This window comes from Embiotoca jacksoni, unplaced genomic scaffold (genome assembly GCF_022577435.1).
Source record: "Embiotoca jacksoni isolate LCO1_2020_lvr unplaced genomic scaffold, fEmbJac1.0.p SCAF_32, whole genome shotgun sequence".
Classification (NCBI taxonomy): Eukaryota; Metazoa; Chordata; class Actinopteri; family Embiotocidae; genus Embiotoca; species Embiotoca jacksoni.
Genome location: NW_027185384.1, coordinates 773,148 through 789,024, shown reverse-complemented (window position 1 = coordinate 789,024; position 15,877 = coordinate 773,148). Strand labels below are relative to the sequence as shown.

General features: G+C 42.2%; 1 protein-coding gene across 2 annotated transcripts in view; it reads left to right on the top strand.

The window, feature by feature from the left end:
- The window catches only part of chrm2a (cholinergic receptor, muscarinic 2a), a 73,288-nt gene that overhangs the window by 25,743 nt on the left and 31,668 nt on the right, over positions 1–15,877 (top strand). For both annotated transcript variants that reach the window (XM_069164951.1, XM_069164952.1), the window contains exon 2: positions 3,257–3,407. The gene's annotated coding sequence lies outside the window, so the exon portion shown is untranslated. The remainder of the gene's footprint in view (positions 1–3,256; positions 3,408–15,877) is intronic.

The following is a 15,877-nucleotide window of genomic DNA, read 5'->3' as shown; positions in this document are numbered from 1 at the left end:
CTGCCTGATTTTCTCCTGATTCAACCACAGCATTAAAAGACTTATCTCTTCGGCTTGAGTTTGTAAAGCATAAACAAATATGACAAAACAGGATAGAAGCATAATTGAAAACAAAATGACAAACTAGACTGAGTAATACAGTCTTATCCAACTAATATTAACTAGGAAATTAAAATAATTAGCTTGCTTTTAATAATCCAACTGGAAATCCTCATCATCTCCAGAAATGCATAGATATATGTCCTCGAAATTTTAGGCTTTGGGTGATCTTGAAACTTCAAATAAAAAAGGCATTCTGTGGATTGTTTGTCCATTAGGAGAGGAATGGAGTAATGTTTTTGTGAGTTGGGTCCCAGTGAGGTTTGTTTGTCCCCCCAAAAATGCACAAACTGTATCAACTGCAAAGACATGTTGCAATGCACCGGCAAAGACAAAAGGAGAAGAAAACATTGGTTTATTAAAAATATCAAATAGAAAATGAAAAACTCCATTCAGTGCTGATTGAGGAAAAGAAAAAAAAAAAAATGCATTCAGCAAATGTGCAGGACTCGGAGTCAGGCCACATGCAGATCTTCTTGCCAGTGTATTTTACACCAGTAGCTGTTTCACTGTTTTGGTTAAACAAATCTGGGAGATGACCTTCAAGATCAGACGGTGTACCAACAGGTATCCACTGTGTTTTTAGTCGTCTAGTCAGGTGATTAAGGCGCCAGCCCAGCCGGCTTTAAGGCACGTCCTTTCAAATCTATAAAGACGTAAATCAGATTAACTTAGGAACATTAGTTCAGTTTAGGGATCACACTCACATAAAAATGTCAGGTTTGTGATATTTCAGCAGTTAATACGATCTGAAAATGTCAGAGGCGATAATCCCGACTTCCTGAGCTGGAAGCTGGTTCAGTAACGAGCTGACAAAGTTTCAAAATCTTTCCAGCGCTCAGATACGTCAGGATTTTATGGTCCACAGTGTCCAGGCATGTTCTTTATCAAACGTTTAGCTCTCCTCAGTGATGATTGGTCATTTTATTAAATCGGCGTTCCTGAAGTAATTCTTAGGAGATTAAGGTGATGGAGTTTGGATAACGCCAGCCGCCCAGGTCAGCGCTGTTTCTTTCTAACCGTGATGGACTTTTTTTTTTTTTTTTTTTAACGTCACTCATACAACAAGTCCGCTGCTCGGAGCGGAGAAGAAACGTATCTTCAGGTCGTGCCATCCTAAAGCCAATCAACCTGAAGTATATCTCCGTATATGCTGTGTATGTTAAGCCTCACAGAGCAGAATTCTGGGATTTGCTCGCCGGGGAATTAACTGCCTGTTGGGCGAAGAAGATTGCAATCCCCGTCCGAAGCTCCCTATTAGATACTTTAAACCCTTATCATCATCATCATGACAATTTTCATGAATAATTTTCACCGTATTATAATGCGACAATCGCGAGGAGCAGTCAAATCATCGTCTACATGATTAGAGAACATTGAAGTACACTTACGTTTGTGCAACGTCTGATCAGACTAACAGCTTTTCCTATTAGCATAATAAATGAATTAGAGCACCAGAGACAAAGTTCATTAGGCAGATTCTTCCCCACGGGGAAATCATTTGGACAATGTGTTGTCTAACTACAGGAGACGACAGCGATGCATCACGCAGCCTCGGCGGATTTCATCCTCCCGCTTCACCCACTGAAGCCCTGCTGGTGTTTGCATTCTGCAGGAAACGACCTTTGTCACTTCAGTGCAGATGTTTTGTTAAAACAAAACAAAAAAACAACAACTCATGACCTGTGATTTCTCCTCCTTCTTGTGCTCTGTGATTGGTCATGACGGTGAACGACGTGCTTCAGACCGTAGCGGCCGGCGTGTCCATGCAGCGACGTGCCCTAAACACAAGTGGTTATCATGACACCACATCTCTTCACTGGCGCCGACTGGCTTAGTGTACTAAACAGTGTGGCCTCGGGGCTTAAGGTTTATCCCATTATCAGCTGCTCCCATCTCCCCCACTGCTCCCTCAGGTCAGGTTGTTTAACCGCTTCGGCTCAAAAACGGGTTATATTAAATATTGTTTCGTTCTTGCTCTTCCTGTGCTGAGGACACGTGCAGCGGCTTGTTAGGAGTCGTTTTTAATAATGAGGTTTGGTTAAATAGATTGCTGAACTGCTTCGGTTGCCCGACAAGGTCTTCTGGGTGAGCTTTGCATTTAAACATGAGGTATGCCTGTTAGTGCCGAGGCACTCTGGGATAATGGTCTCGGAGGACTGTGGCCCCTCTACAGGGAGCACACGTACAGTAAACCTGGGCCGCAGTCATTTACATCAGAGGCAGTCGGAGCCACCATCATTTTCTTTGGTTGTCATGCGGGACGGTTACATTATGTATGACGGGGATTATAGGTCCGCAGGTACTGAGCACTGTATAATTTACAGAATGAGGACTGAAACATTTTCTACCCTTGAAACAGCATGACTGACTCTGGATCAAGGATGACCAGTGCAGAAGTTGAAGGAAATACATAAGTTTCATGACAGTTTAAAGTACAATCAGCGGAAAGGCAGGAAATGAAGTGTCTGCAAAAGGTTGAGGTGGCAAATCAGAGGTAGAAATTGGAGTTCATGCCCTCTCATCTTTTTCTTTTATTCAACTTCAGTGGGTGAAGTTCAGGAAAATTCATGGGTAGGTTGTAAGCTGAACTTATTTGATACAAATCAAACCAAAAACTTTAAAGAAATCGTTTGACCTTTTCGGGAAATCAGCTCGTTTGTTTTCTTTCTGAGAGCGAGGTGACAAAATGAGCAATATGTCTCAGCATGAAATATTAAGCTACAGCCAAGAGTCAGTTCATGTAAAACCAAAACCTACCAACACAATACACTTAAGTTTTTTTGTACAGATAAACATTAGTGACATTGTGTTGATTGTGCCAGTAGCTGGATTTTGATACTTTTGGACACAGCCAATCCAGCTGTTTTATGGTAAACTCAGCTGACCCTCTCTTGGATTTAACTTCATATTTAATAGACAATTTTTGTCTATTACCAGATGGACTGGTATCAATCTTCTCATCCAAATCTTGGCAAGAAAGTGCTTTCTTAGCACAGCTTTCATAGAAATACAACTAAAAGTATTGCTGTTAAGGATCGAACATAACCAGAGTTTTGCAGAATCATGAAATATCTGCATTCTGTCATGGGACGACATGAAAGTAACACTTTAGCACTTGTATGCATTCCTCATCCCGTTTTGTCTTTGTCTACAGTAACCATGGCGATCAACCATGAAGCTGGAGCCAGACACACCCATCGCTTCCCTCTGTCAAAAAAAAGCCTCTCTGGTGCTACACTGAACGAACACCCTCTGAATATGTCAACCAAGTGCGAGGAAGCCCAAGGGACTGCTTAACACTCACTGTAAGTACACACACACACACACACATACAGTGGTGATGGTGTGTACTCCTGACACTCAGACTGTCAAACCCCAGAAGAGACAAACTGATCTTCAGCCGTGATTTCTGAATGAGTCATTTCCAAATTGTGCCCCGTCTGTTCAAATATTGTAAGTGAGGCATCTGCAGCCCCGCTACCCCTCCCCCGTCCCCCCCTCTGCACTTGTGGATGCTTTTAAAATTTTATTTGAAAGGATTTGTGTTGTTTTTTTTTTATATCCTGTATGCTCTTTTTTCTTGCTGTGGGTTAATGCTCACGATTAATTTCAACTGAAATGTACATACACTGACATTTACATGAATAAATTCACCAGGCACTGATTACTAAATGTATTCACCCTCCATCTTCAAGTATTTAAAAGGTAGTATTTTGAATGTGTTTCAGACTGCCACATTAAATCTGATATTTTTGCTACCTACATTTTTGCACGCTAAAAATGTTGCGGACGACTTACGAGACCTCGGCCTGCATCAGCAGATACAAATGAGCTCTCGACCATGAAGTAACAGGAGAAATGTGAATCCTCACACTGAGACCTCGAACACTCGGTGCTCAGTCAGGAGGCTTCAGAGCACAAGGTGGGCAGGGTTAACGGTACCACAAAAATTTGGATAATCTCAGGTAAGTAGCCAGTCATGGTCGTACATACTGAACTGTAAATACAGCACATCGTATAAACAGTTTTGACCTGAAATCATTTGAAACTCTACAGCGCTGCAATTACAGTGAAGTCCTTTTTTGAAGTGGAAATGAGGCTCGCTTTCCGATCTGAATCAGTTTTCAGTACTTTTTATATTTTTAAAGCCCTAATAATCCTTATTTATCAACCTTTATGATCTACGGAGCATTCGAGCATCTTTCCGTTCACCGTTTTGGGGCCTGTAACTGTACTGTTTGGGTTCAGTCTCAGTGCACCTGTCAACTTCACTTCCAACAGCAGCAGCAGGCGGCGTACCAACACTGAACAGCTGACAGACACATTTAGCGACGAGCTGGAGAATATAGTGGAGAGTTTAGCGGCTGAAGGGAAAGACATTTCCCTCAGGCGTTAGTGGAGACCAAGACAGAGGACGGTAACGTGACCCCCAACTGAACGTTGAAGTCTTTCAGTGTCCGCTGGATGTGTAAATAGTTAACTGCGCAGCTATTGTGTTCGCAACTTGTTCCCCTGAACAAATCTATTAAATGTAGCTTTAAAATAAGTGATCTTTACCACTTCAATGCAAATCCACTTTGATTGGATGAAGTTCTCTTTTTCTGGTTTGTACAGCTTTGGTCAGTTTACAAGTTTAATAGCTCATAAAGCACCAATCTGCAGCAACACTATCTCATCATGATCATTTTGTGAGCTTTGCATTCCTCTCCCTGTACGCCTCCGAGTTGACAACTGGTGTTTTCTATCAGAGGACGGCGCGTCGATGCCAAAAGCCGTTGCTTCAGCGCACTATAAATGAATAGTGCATGATTTTGTAGCAAATCCTCTGTCAGCCTCCTTTATTGAAATCATTTGCACATATGATTAGACAGGAATATGTTTCCAAGGCTGTGCATCATGTTCAGAGGTTTCAAAAGCCGTCAGATCAGATGTCACTCGGTCGTGCCAGACGATCTCTGCAGACAAAATGGACACCATGTACAGCGATGTGCGAGCACTTGATATCAACAGCCTCACTTCTCACTCGAGGACTCTGCGTGCGTGCGTGTGTGTGTCTGTGTGGACATTATCAGCAGATGTGGCATCTGCATGTACGCACAGACACTCACACCACTGTTTGATGCTGTTCCACTAACACTGTCAAGAGCTCTCCCTCTTCATCATCGCGAGGCTGTCCAGAACCATATCTCAAATGGAATTATAGCTCTTTGAACTCAGATTTTGTGGAGCTGTGCGTGCACTTGTCTTGTCTGTGGCTCTCATTTGCTTGGAGAGTTTGTGTTCCTTTGTGCGTGTTCTTGTGTTTTAGTGGATCCATATCTATCCGTTTTTACTCCTTTTCTGTGTGGATGTTTGCTCGCAACAAAACACCCAAAGGACCGTCAGGTCAGTTCGTTGTCAGGCGAGCCAAATTCCCTGGCACAGATTAACAGAAGAGGCCAGAGCCAGCCTTTGAGGGCAAGAGTAGTGGGAGCAGTCACACCAATTAGGAACCAGCAACCCGACCACACAGCCCCACGCTAACCCTGGCTGGCTCAAGATAACAGACACTCTAGCTCAGACAGATAGGCATGCATATGGAGGGGGAGGGGATGCTCGCCACATACCCACTCATAACTTGGTAGCTAATACATATGCAACGCGGCGCCAAACACCATCCATTAGCTGCAAACACAGGCTCGAGCGTGCCGCTAGAAGTGTCAAATATGCATGAGGGAGTGGAGGTCTGTGTCTCATAATTCCCGAGGCAATTAATACAATCGTTTCCAGGGCCAAGCACCTACAATGCAAAACCTCAAACCTGTCTGCAGGCTTGTTGAATTTTTTAGGTGGACTAAATTACAGATACGTTGGCCAGAGGCTGGCTGTTATGGATTGGAGCCGTCTTGAAGCCGACGGCAGGTCATACATTGAGAATAGTCCGCGGTGATGTATGAAGCAGCGGGGCCGACACGTTCACAGTGGAGAACACTGTTTAAAACACAAAAATGCACGCAAAGCACAAAATCCTCTTCAGCCAATTGTGTTGAAGTTGTAATTGAGCTGTGATTTGGCGTTTGATTTATTTAACTGAATTGAGCATAAATTACAGGTTGTTTGATTATGACAGAAATTTAATCCTAAAAGTGTGGTGCTGTTTTCAGAGTCGTGAGCCATGTAGCATTTACGCCACACAAACATGGTATTTACAGACTTTACTGTCACTGAGAATGCTATTTTTTTGTTTTCATTGCGTTGTCGTCTCCAGTATGTTGTAAAGCATTTAATTCTCTCGCTTTTTTTTGGTTCTGCAGATGTTTTTAGCCTCTAGTCAGATATTGATTGAAATGTTCAGCCTTGTGTGAGGAGAAGAGAGGCAGGGAGGTGGGACGGACTGGTATTGAGAGCCGTTCGGTAGGTGGGGAAGAAGTATTGATTGCACTTAAAGTGACAAGATTGAGGAGCCCCACTTTGACACATTATCCCTATTGCCGCCAACAGACGAAGTGCAGGCCGGAGGAGCGGCGCCAATTTTTTTTCTGTGATCATGAATGGCCTGAGACCCCGCGAATCAGAAGTCCAGGCTGTGGCTGCTTGAAAATAAGTCAACAATTTTTCATAGCGCTGTGGTAATATAAGGACTGACAGCTTATTTGATTTAAGAGGACAAGTAAACACTATGGAAATAAATAGGCTTCTTACACATTCTGACAAGGCGAAAAGTTCTCAGCTCCGGCAATAACACCCAGCCTGTGACGCGCACCGACAGGCAGTATATTTTAGGCGGCAGGTATTGCAGCCAGCCGGTTCGGGCTTCTACGGGATTTCGTTGTGCATAATTCACTGGTGAGGCATGAAGCTGATATAGCCTCTCCCCATCTTATGATCATCCATCAGGTAAAATTGCTTTCTTCTAACATTAGGCTGTCAGCGAGAAATAATAAATGTAGGCATGCAGAGCAACACATGATTACAGGGTAATAATGCCCCGGGGTCACGGGAACGTGACCTCATTCAGAGCGCCTCGGAGGGAGCAAGTGAAAGACTAGTTGAATTAGATGAGGAGTCGCTGGGGGAACAGCTCATCTTCATCTAACGTGACTGCTGTCAGGTAGTGCACTGCTGTGATGTCAGTTTTATAATCATGGCCAAAAATGTTGTTTTCAATCACATGAAACCTACAGTGACAATTATGTTCTGGAAGAAACGCTCGCGAAAAAATGGTTAAAGAAAAAGTTGAAGATATGCAGGCACATGACTGGAATTTTTTTTTTTCTGTTGGGATCTTTGTCCACTGCTCAAAAACATCTCTTGCCAATAGTGGAGGGCTATTTCGAGCCCCACATTTGCTCTGATTGATATTGTGTAAATCCATCACTATAATCTTCCAGGAAATTGCACAGGCGTTTCCAGAGGTTTAATCGAGATATGGGTTGCACTCTCAGACTGAGTAGGAGTGAGAACAAGGAGGAAAAGAAATTAAGGAGAGAGGCGAAAGACAGATGGAGGAAAGACCTGCACGGGCCGAGATGCACAAAAGTAATAAATGGCTGGACAGATTATGGAGCGTTTGAGGAGGAGGAAAACACAAAAAAAAATAATAAGTAAACAAGATACAGTAATTGAATGGAGGGAAGAAGAGGGAAATGTTTGACACGCTTCAGTGGTCGCGGTTTTTTCCATCCCCTTGTTCCCCTTCCCCGGTGTCGTCTCTGGTTCCATGTGCTGCATAGCCAATTACCCATGAAAATAAGACAGGGAAAGCTAGTGTCACATGATTAACACACACACTTAACAAGCACCGATTTAGTCGCAGGAATGTGGATGCACATGAAAAGACGAAATGTTAAATATTTACTGCAGTAAAGATATTCTCAATGGACTGTAACGCTACATCTGTATCAGGTATTGTATTATAGCATTCAAACGAAGCATGATTTTGCCCTCACCTAATAGTGTGAAGTGAAAGAATACAAGAGCAACAATAAAGTGGGGGACTGGTTTGTTGGATGGTATTTTCTTTCCTTTACTCAATGTGCAGAGTGTTATAACAGGAGGTTGTGCACAAGCAAACACAGCATGGCGTACCATCACCGAGTATTTGCGGATGCGGTTGTGGGAGGCTTTGACTAAATTGTGATGTAGAATGTTTTGTTCTTCACAGGGAAGGACTCAAAAGCATTTTTCAATGTTTGAAGCTTCGGGGATGCAGTTACATTGCCGTCACAGCAAAGCGAGGATACATTGAGTTTCTTATATAGACTCTTGCTGTGTTCTGAATGGCGTACTTGTATACTAACCATACACTGTATATTAAAATGGGCTGTAGCTTCCGGGTCTGAAAAATGACGCAGATGCAGAAGTGTCTTAAACTGCGATGCCACCGAGTGCCTCCAGAAGTGGCTCCAAAAAGCCTCCGGCTCCATAGACTCCTGCTCAACTTTCTCATAAAATTCTCAGTCAATAAAATTTCTCCACGAGTTATCGCAGTGTGGCTACATGCAGAAAGGGGCGGGGCCACCGCCATAAATACTTTTCAAATGAAGGCTTCTGAGGAAGCTGCAGCTGTTCCTGAACACAACAAAAGGATTTATTTTTCACTAATGCTGCTGGACAAAAGAATCAGTGTGTCTATCGAGTGTTAAACATAGGGTACGAAAACACATTGATTTCTGGGTGAAATAATTAAAGCTGCAGATATTTTGGCAGGTGATGTGTTCACATGCTGAGGTTATTTCCTGTCAGTGTGTTTCCAACATGTTCATGTTTACAATAACACTACTCTGTCAAAACCCTGCGCTACACGGGTAAGAGTCCTAACATGCAAGATCACCATTTGTTAGTGTGCTAAGGGAAGTGTGTTATTTGCAACACAGCAACTGAATCGCCCTGATAATATTTCCAACATCTATATGGTAAATTATAAAAAAAATGTATGTCAGGTTTTCAGCCGTTTTGGTTTCCAGTCGAGTGAAAAAAAGACAAATGAGAAAAAAAAAAAAAAGCTGCAGTGCAACTGTTGCTCTTTGCATTCAAAAGGTCCTTCACCCTGAAGACTGTGGAGCTCAGCTTGTGTCCACCGTTGCCAGTGAAAGTGAAACCAAGTGGCTGAGAGGCACGTTCCTGCTTGACAAGTCCAATGTGACAGCAGACTCTGCTCACCCTTGGGTAGTTTAGTGTGTGCGCGCTTGTGAACAAGTAACAATGATGTGCATTTTTTTTTCTCAGAACAACTTTGTTCTCTTTAAAATTCCACCTTTGATACGTTTTATTTGTTACTTACATTTTTCTTTTCAACCCCCTCTCAGCTCCTAATCAAATCGCAGGAGGCACTGGGGAATTTATGTGCATACATACATCTTTAATATTATGAATAGTATGAATTTCTCTGACACGGCAATATATTTTAATCATCTGAGGATTTTAGTGATTGAAATGAGGAGGTTTTCCAGCTGGGGTGGGAGTAGCGACGCTCGGCTAAATGTGCGCAGTGGCTAAACAGTGTGTAGGTTGGTGTCGTTGTCTGCTGCGAGCGCTTGCATGGTTGTTTGTTTTGTGTGTTACTACCTGTGTGTAATGAGCCTCTGACCCTGTGTGGATCACTTCCCTTCTTGGTTTTAATTAGGTTGTAAATGTCAACATATGAGCCATTCTCTTCCGCTGCGTGAAGCATGTGTGCAGTGTTTGTTGTTTGCCTCGCTGGATGAAAAAGGACCACCGTTCATCTCTGGTCACATGTTGACTCGGACAATTAGAGAACCCGAGTGACTCCAAGGCACGGCCGAGAATAGCTACTCGAGGAGTCTTTCTACTTCCTGACCTCCATTCCTCCCCGACGTGCATCACAACAGAAGCTGGAGATACGTGTCCTGGCAACCACCAATTAAGGCCACATATCCTTCACTTAAGGGCTATTGCTTAATCAAAGCTCTGAGAATAATGAGCTAAAGTAAACAGTAATTATTGCAACCAGGTCATTGATTACAGTTCTGTTTCTGACTTGGCCCCATGGGAATTTCTAGGGAAAGGGAAGATCTCCAAATATCTGCTTGATTGTAACATGCGACCTTTTGGCTTGTAATAAAAGCCATTTATCACGCCGTATTTGCCTCAGGTTTTATTCACAGTGCTTTCAGCCGAACACGTGTTCCTAAATCCTGCCGTGTTCAGCCGTGGAGATTGTTGAAGCCTCCTCCCCATCAAACACGCATTTCACACGCAACCATTTATACAGCACGTGATGATTGATCCATTCAGCTGACTCGTATCGGCACTGTGAATTATTCATGTCATATAGATTTGTCCTCCACATGAGGAAGAGGGGAAAGACATGACTGTGCAAGCCGCAGTCACATTAGGAAGAGATCGGACTTGAGAATGGGACGCAGCTTAACAGAAATCCAGGAGCAAGAGGTCAGTCGCACAGACAGAGATTTTGTTAATGATGTTCAGCTGGTGAAAACCAACTCGAAACCTCCTGGTTTACGCAAATGGGCCTCGGGTCTAAGCTCTGTTCATGAGTGCGATGTTGGACAGATCGAGCTGTATTCTCTGGCACACACACAGGCTGTAAACTGTAGCTAACTAGCAAGGCACCCACTAACTGTGTGTGGGCAAGGAGTGTGTCAGTGTATGCATTTTTTTTTACCTTCTTTAAAGTTACCCTCCAGACATGTTTTAAGATGTATATAGAATACTCTGCTTTAAAATTTCTCAGTGGAAGAATCTGTGAATTTGCAAATATATTTCATTTGTAAAGTTTAACTATTGGATGAAGATGTCTCTTACTTCACTGTAAAGTCCATTCTTGGTGTTCGCGCACTGAAAGTTTGCAGTTTTCACATCGTATTTGTGTGCGTTGAAGTCGACTAAGATTTGCTTTCAGGTGGTTTGTGATGTCACAAATCATGCTCTGAGGCCTGTCCCTTCAAAATCTGATTTTCAGTGACCTCAGAAACGTTCCCTCTTCAACAGATCGAAAACAGCTTTCTAGTTTAAAACTCTGCAACATTCAACTGTAGTAACAAGTGGAAAAACACATCTTTGAGTTGATCAACAACATCGCTTTCTGCACTAACTGTGACTGGAAACTACTGTATGATTAAGATGAAGGAAAGGTCATGTAGCAAACAAACTGTGGTAAGTGTTTGGGCAACTGAAACACTTGGCTGAAGTTTAAGAAAGGTCAAGGTTTTTGATGATAGAAATTGAATTTCTTTTTTTTAATCTCCGTGACCATTCTCATCTCCCTCGACTACATACAGGTCGCTACTTCCAACTTGACTTTACCATTGGACTAAATGGTGATGTGAAGTCACATTAGGATGTAGTTCTTAGAGATATCACCTCAAGATTGGGCAAACATTTTTCTCTAATGATTCCTAACTTGCATGAATCTAAATCACTTCATTCATAACACTGAATTGACTCTTCCTCCAAGATCCTGTTTAAATTTTTTTTTTTTTTTTTTTTTAAAAAGCTTCCGCTGCATACTTTTAACAAGCATTAAGTGGCAGATGTGTTCATTTCAGTTTTGAAATGTCACATGGGAATTTTTGGAAGACACTGGTTCTATCTCCAATATGATCCTGGCCAAGGGGCTGCTAACAGAGGACATTAGCAGATCAATTTACACAGTGCTCTGGTTGGGTAATGACTAAAGGTATTATGTTTGTACACCATTCATCTGCGGGGGGGGGGGGGGGGGGGGGGGGGGTTGGGTTGGAGCCATCATAACGAGTGGCTGGTCATCTGAACATGAGCAGTGGGACACAATGAAGCTGCCCTCTGACATCATTACCGTTCATTGTGGCTATTATCATTAAAACGGATGCTCTCGTAAAAACACACATTACCTGTCAGTGCACATGCACTGCACTTATCTTAAACAATCTTTTATTACTAGCCTTTTTCCTATTTTCACCGAATCAGTAACGAGGAGAGTCTGAGGCATTGGAATTTCCATACATGTCACATCCAGCCCATGTGTATGGGCATCATGAAAAATGCAATTTTCTGCGTGACTTCCTTCTCTTCAAGATGTCAGCTGTGTGAAAGAGAGAACGTGTGCCACCTATAATTGCATCGACGCTGACATTTCTCACGATTTTGTTCCCGAACCTCGGCGTAAAACTTTTTTCAGTCTTCACTCACAGCCTGGACAATAAACAATAAACAATAAAGAACTCGTATCAAAATCGTAAAAATAAAAAAAGAGTGAAGAAAACCTGTTTTTATACCATGGAAATAATGACACCAAAAAGGTTCATAAAAACAACAGAGGAGCCAAGTAGTGTGCCAACATAAGAATGTTTCAATTATGGTTGTGATTGCCAAAATATCAAGCTCGTTTATCCCTCATTTCAACACAAGTCTGTGATTAATTACAAAGCAAGAAAGTTCGGTTGAATTCTGTTTGGGGACAGGAAAACTAATTTTCACTCTGTTCATGTTATCGTCTGCTCTGTCTCAATAACCCAATGTAATTAGATAAGTTTGTCCTTTTAAAGCTTTTAGGTCACGATAATGTAGGTGAATTGGTTAAGAATTATGAAACTTGCTCAGTTCATTACAGGTTATCTGAAATGTTATGCTTTTATATGCAAATTTGGTGTGATCTAATTGAATATGAGCTAATTCGCATATATTTCCAGAACAGAAATCTGAACATTGGATAAACAAACACAAGATGTTAAAATTAAAACTATTTTCTAACGGTTTTTTTCTTGACACTGAGCCAGAAATCTCCACTTCAGCAGCACTTACTCCCACCAAACCTTCCAGTTTAATTCCTATCTATATTCTGAAGGTTTTCGCCAAAGGTAATGTTCACAGATCATTCATAGCCTGATGTATACATGTTTACTTTTTGGAATCTCTGTTGTCCATCGAGAATCAGCTTTTCATTTTAAAAGTTCCACACTTTTCATGGGAATTACTCAAACAGAAAGAATTAAAAGAATTTGAGGGGAAAACTCCCTTTAAAAAGTGCAACTGCGACACTAACTTTGAGTTTTCTGTTTGTGTGAAACGTCCCACTGTGACCACAAAATAATAGCAAGGAGGACCAGAGTTCAACAAAGAGCAGACCCAGAACATCCTCGTTCTCTGACAGTAGAGTACATAATAGGGATTTGTTGCAGGGTCACATCTGCCTCCCTGCTATTTCGTATCCAGGTACTCATCCATCTGGAAAATTCAAGTCCTCCAAAGGGTTTTCACGATCAGCCACAGGAGTTAAAGCACTCCGAGGCCGAATCAAGCACTCGCATCAGTGACAGAGTTTTCTTCAATTTTTGCTCTACATAGCCGAACCTTTGGCTGCCCGTGTTAGATCAATGTTTTGACATGAATATAGACCCGTGGAGAGTTTCAGCCAGCCACACGGTGTCCAAGATGTTCAATTTATGACAGCCCTCACTCCTGTGAGGGTTTCGATTCAGCACATCAATAGCACTTAGTAATTTCTAAACAGAATGAGTGAGCGGCCGGTGGGGAGGCTAGAAGAAAAGAAAATGAACCGAGAAGCTCTCGCTCCCTGTCCCACCACATTTTCTGTGACAGGATTATTCTTGGCACAGTGACACGCAGTAAATGTCACTCTTCTTCTCGTCTCTGCTCTCTGGTGAGAGGGCAGCCTCTCAGAGCACTTCTGCAACACATTTGTGAAAATAAAACTGTAACGAAGGATCCGACGCACAGAACTTAACACGGCGCTTCTCTGGATGTTTCCGTGCGTGGTCTCTCCACATTCTCCAGTGGCGTGATGTCGGCGCACAGCAACGCGAGGCCTTCAATCTGCAGCCAGAGAGCCTCAGCAGGACAACGAGCCCATTTTGGGCAAGAGAGAAAAGGGTACACGTCTCAGTCCTGAATGTGAGGTGTCAGCATTTGATTAATGCCTGACATCACTGTGCATATCGACTCGGGCAGGCTGATAAACGGAGAAATTGCTGATGGATGGCCACCTTCCTCCAAGATCAGCCTCATTTCTCTCCTTGGGATGTAGGCAATACAGAAACTAGCGCTTTTTTTGGGTGTTTTTTTTTACATTTAAAGACTTTTTGTGTATCACATTGGAGATCTTATTATCTTTTAGTCTTTCAGGTGGCCCTGACTTTGCACACTCTTTCATGAAACAGTTTGAGTAGTGCACGCGTGCAGCTTTTGAGATACAGATTGAATTTCTTGACACAAAATACTATAACACACGATAGCTCATCTAAGTGGAAACCAAGTTTTCAGTAAAGCCTCAAAAAATGTGCAATGGGGGCTTTTACTTGTGCAAAAATAGGTGTAGTGTGCATTGAGATGAACACGTCATTAAAGCACAGCTGTCGATTGCATCATATTCAGATGACCTAAAAAAAATACATTAGCTGGATGATGATTACGACGGCTCGAGCAAAGGGACTTAAAATAAGGGTTCAAAAAGAGTCAAAGCATCCAGAAAACAGATGCATCATAAATTACTTCTCTCATCTTAAATTCACAGACTTTGCGATCACTCTGCACCTGGGAGAAATTTTCAGGTTTCATTAAGAGAAATCTGATTCAGCTGTTAAAAAAATGAACAACAACTAAACATCTTCGTGGGGTCATTACCAAGAGCACACTCTGCATATTATAGTCAGTGCAAATTTTTCTCAAGAGGGCCAACTGTCACTTTCATTTACCCTGAGGGCATGGCTGTTAGGAAGATTTACCCCATCTTGCAGGTACCTGCAGTTGAGTTGAGGAGATTCCCAGCGGAGTGGAGTAAATGAAATGTCAGCATCTATGTGACGTGTGATGAAAATGAATGGGGTCCCACACGACGGGAGAGACAGAGAGGGGGAGGGAGGTTAAAGTACAGTCTAGTTGACTGTCATGTTTAGTCAGACAGGACTTCAGTCATCCACATTAAATCCTCACTCTCTACTCGCCAGTCAGAGGCCAGCGGTTAAAGAGTTAGTTCACCAAACATACATTCCAGCTCACCGTTTCTATCATGCAGCAATTGTGATATTAAATGACATTTTTTATGTTTCTCCTTGCGTCAAAAAGCAAACGTCTCTTTCCAGAACTATTCCCTTTTTACATTAGGTAACACGTTCAACTAGAGGTGTTTGTTAAAGCTTCTGTAATAATTTTAATACCAACAATGGATACAATGACTGAGGATCAATGTAAAGCTGCTCACAGTGACAAACCTACAAAAAAAAAACATTACTCTGCTTGCCAAAGGACAAATTTAGCAAACAGCTCATGATCAAAGTGGAAAATTTAGCAGATGAAAAGACCATTAGAAGGTGGAGGAGACTAAAATAGAGCAAAAAAAACTTGTGATCATTAGAAATTTCGCAGATGGACACACATTGGCAACTAAAAGTGAAAATACACACTTCTTTGCCAGGTTGAAATGTATGCTCGTCTAAATATGAACTAATGTGGGCGAACTGGCCCTTTAAATGAGAAAACAAGCAACGTGATGTTCATACCATATTCAAAGAAAATTCCAAGAAGGATAAAACAAATGTTAAGTACCGTTTCAGGTTTCTTAAGAACACAAGACTCAGGGTGGGGAAGGGGATTGGGGGCATACTGTGAATGGCTCACTGGATTTCACCTTTTCTAATCTCCGTCATACACCTTCCTCATCTCCTCACTGTAAATTATGAGCCACATTCACCACGGTTGATTTGGCAGCCCTGGTAATCGTATTAAGTAATCCCACTCCTGGATGGTAGCAACAAGACATTGTTCAATAACTTTTTCTAAGATGCTTAGGCTGGCAACGCGCCAGACATAACTATTC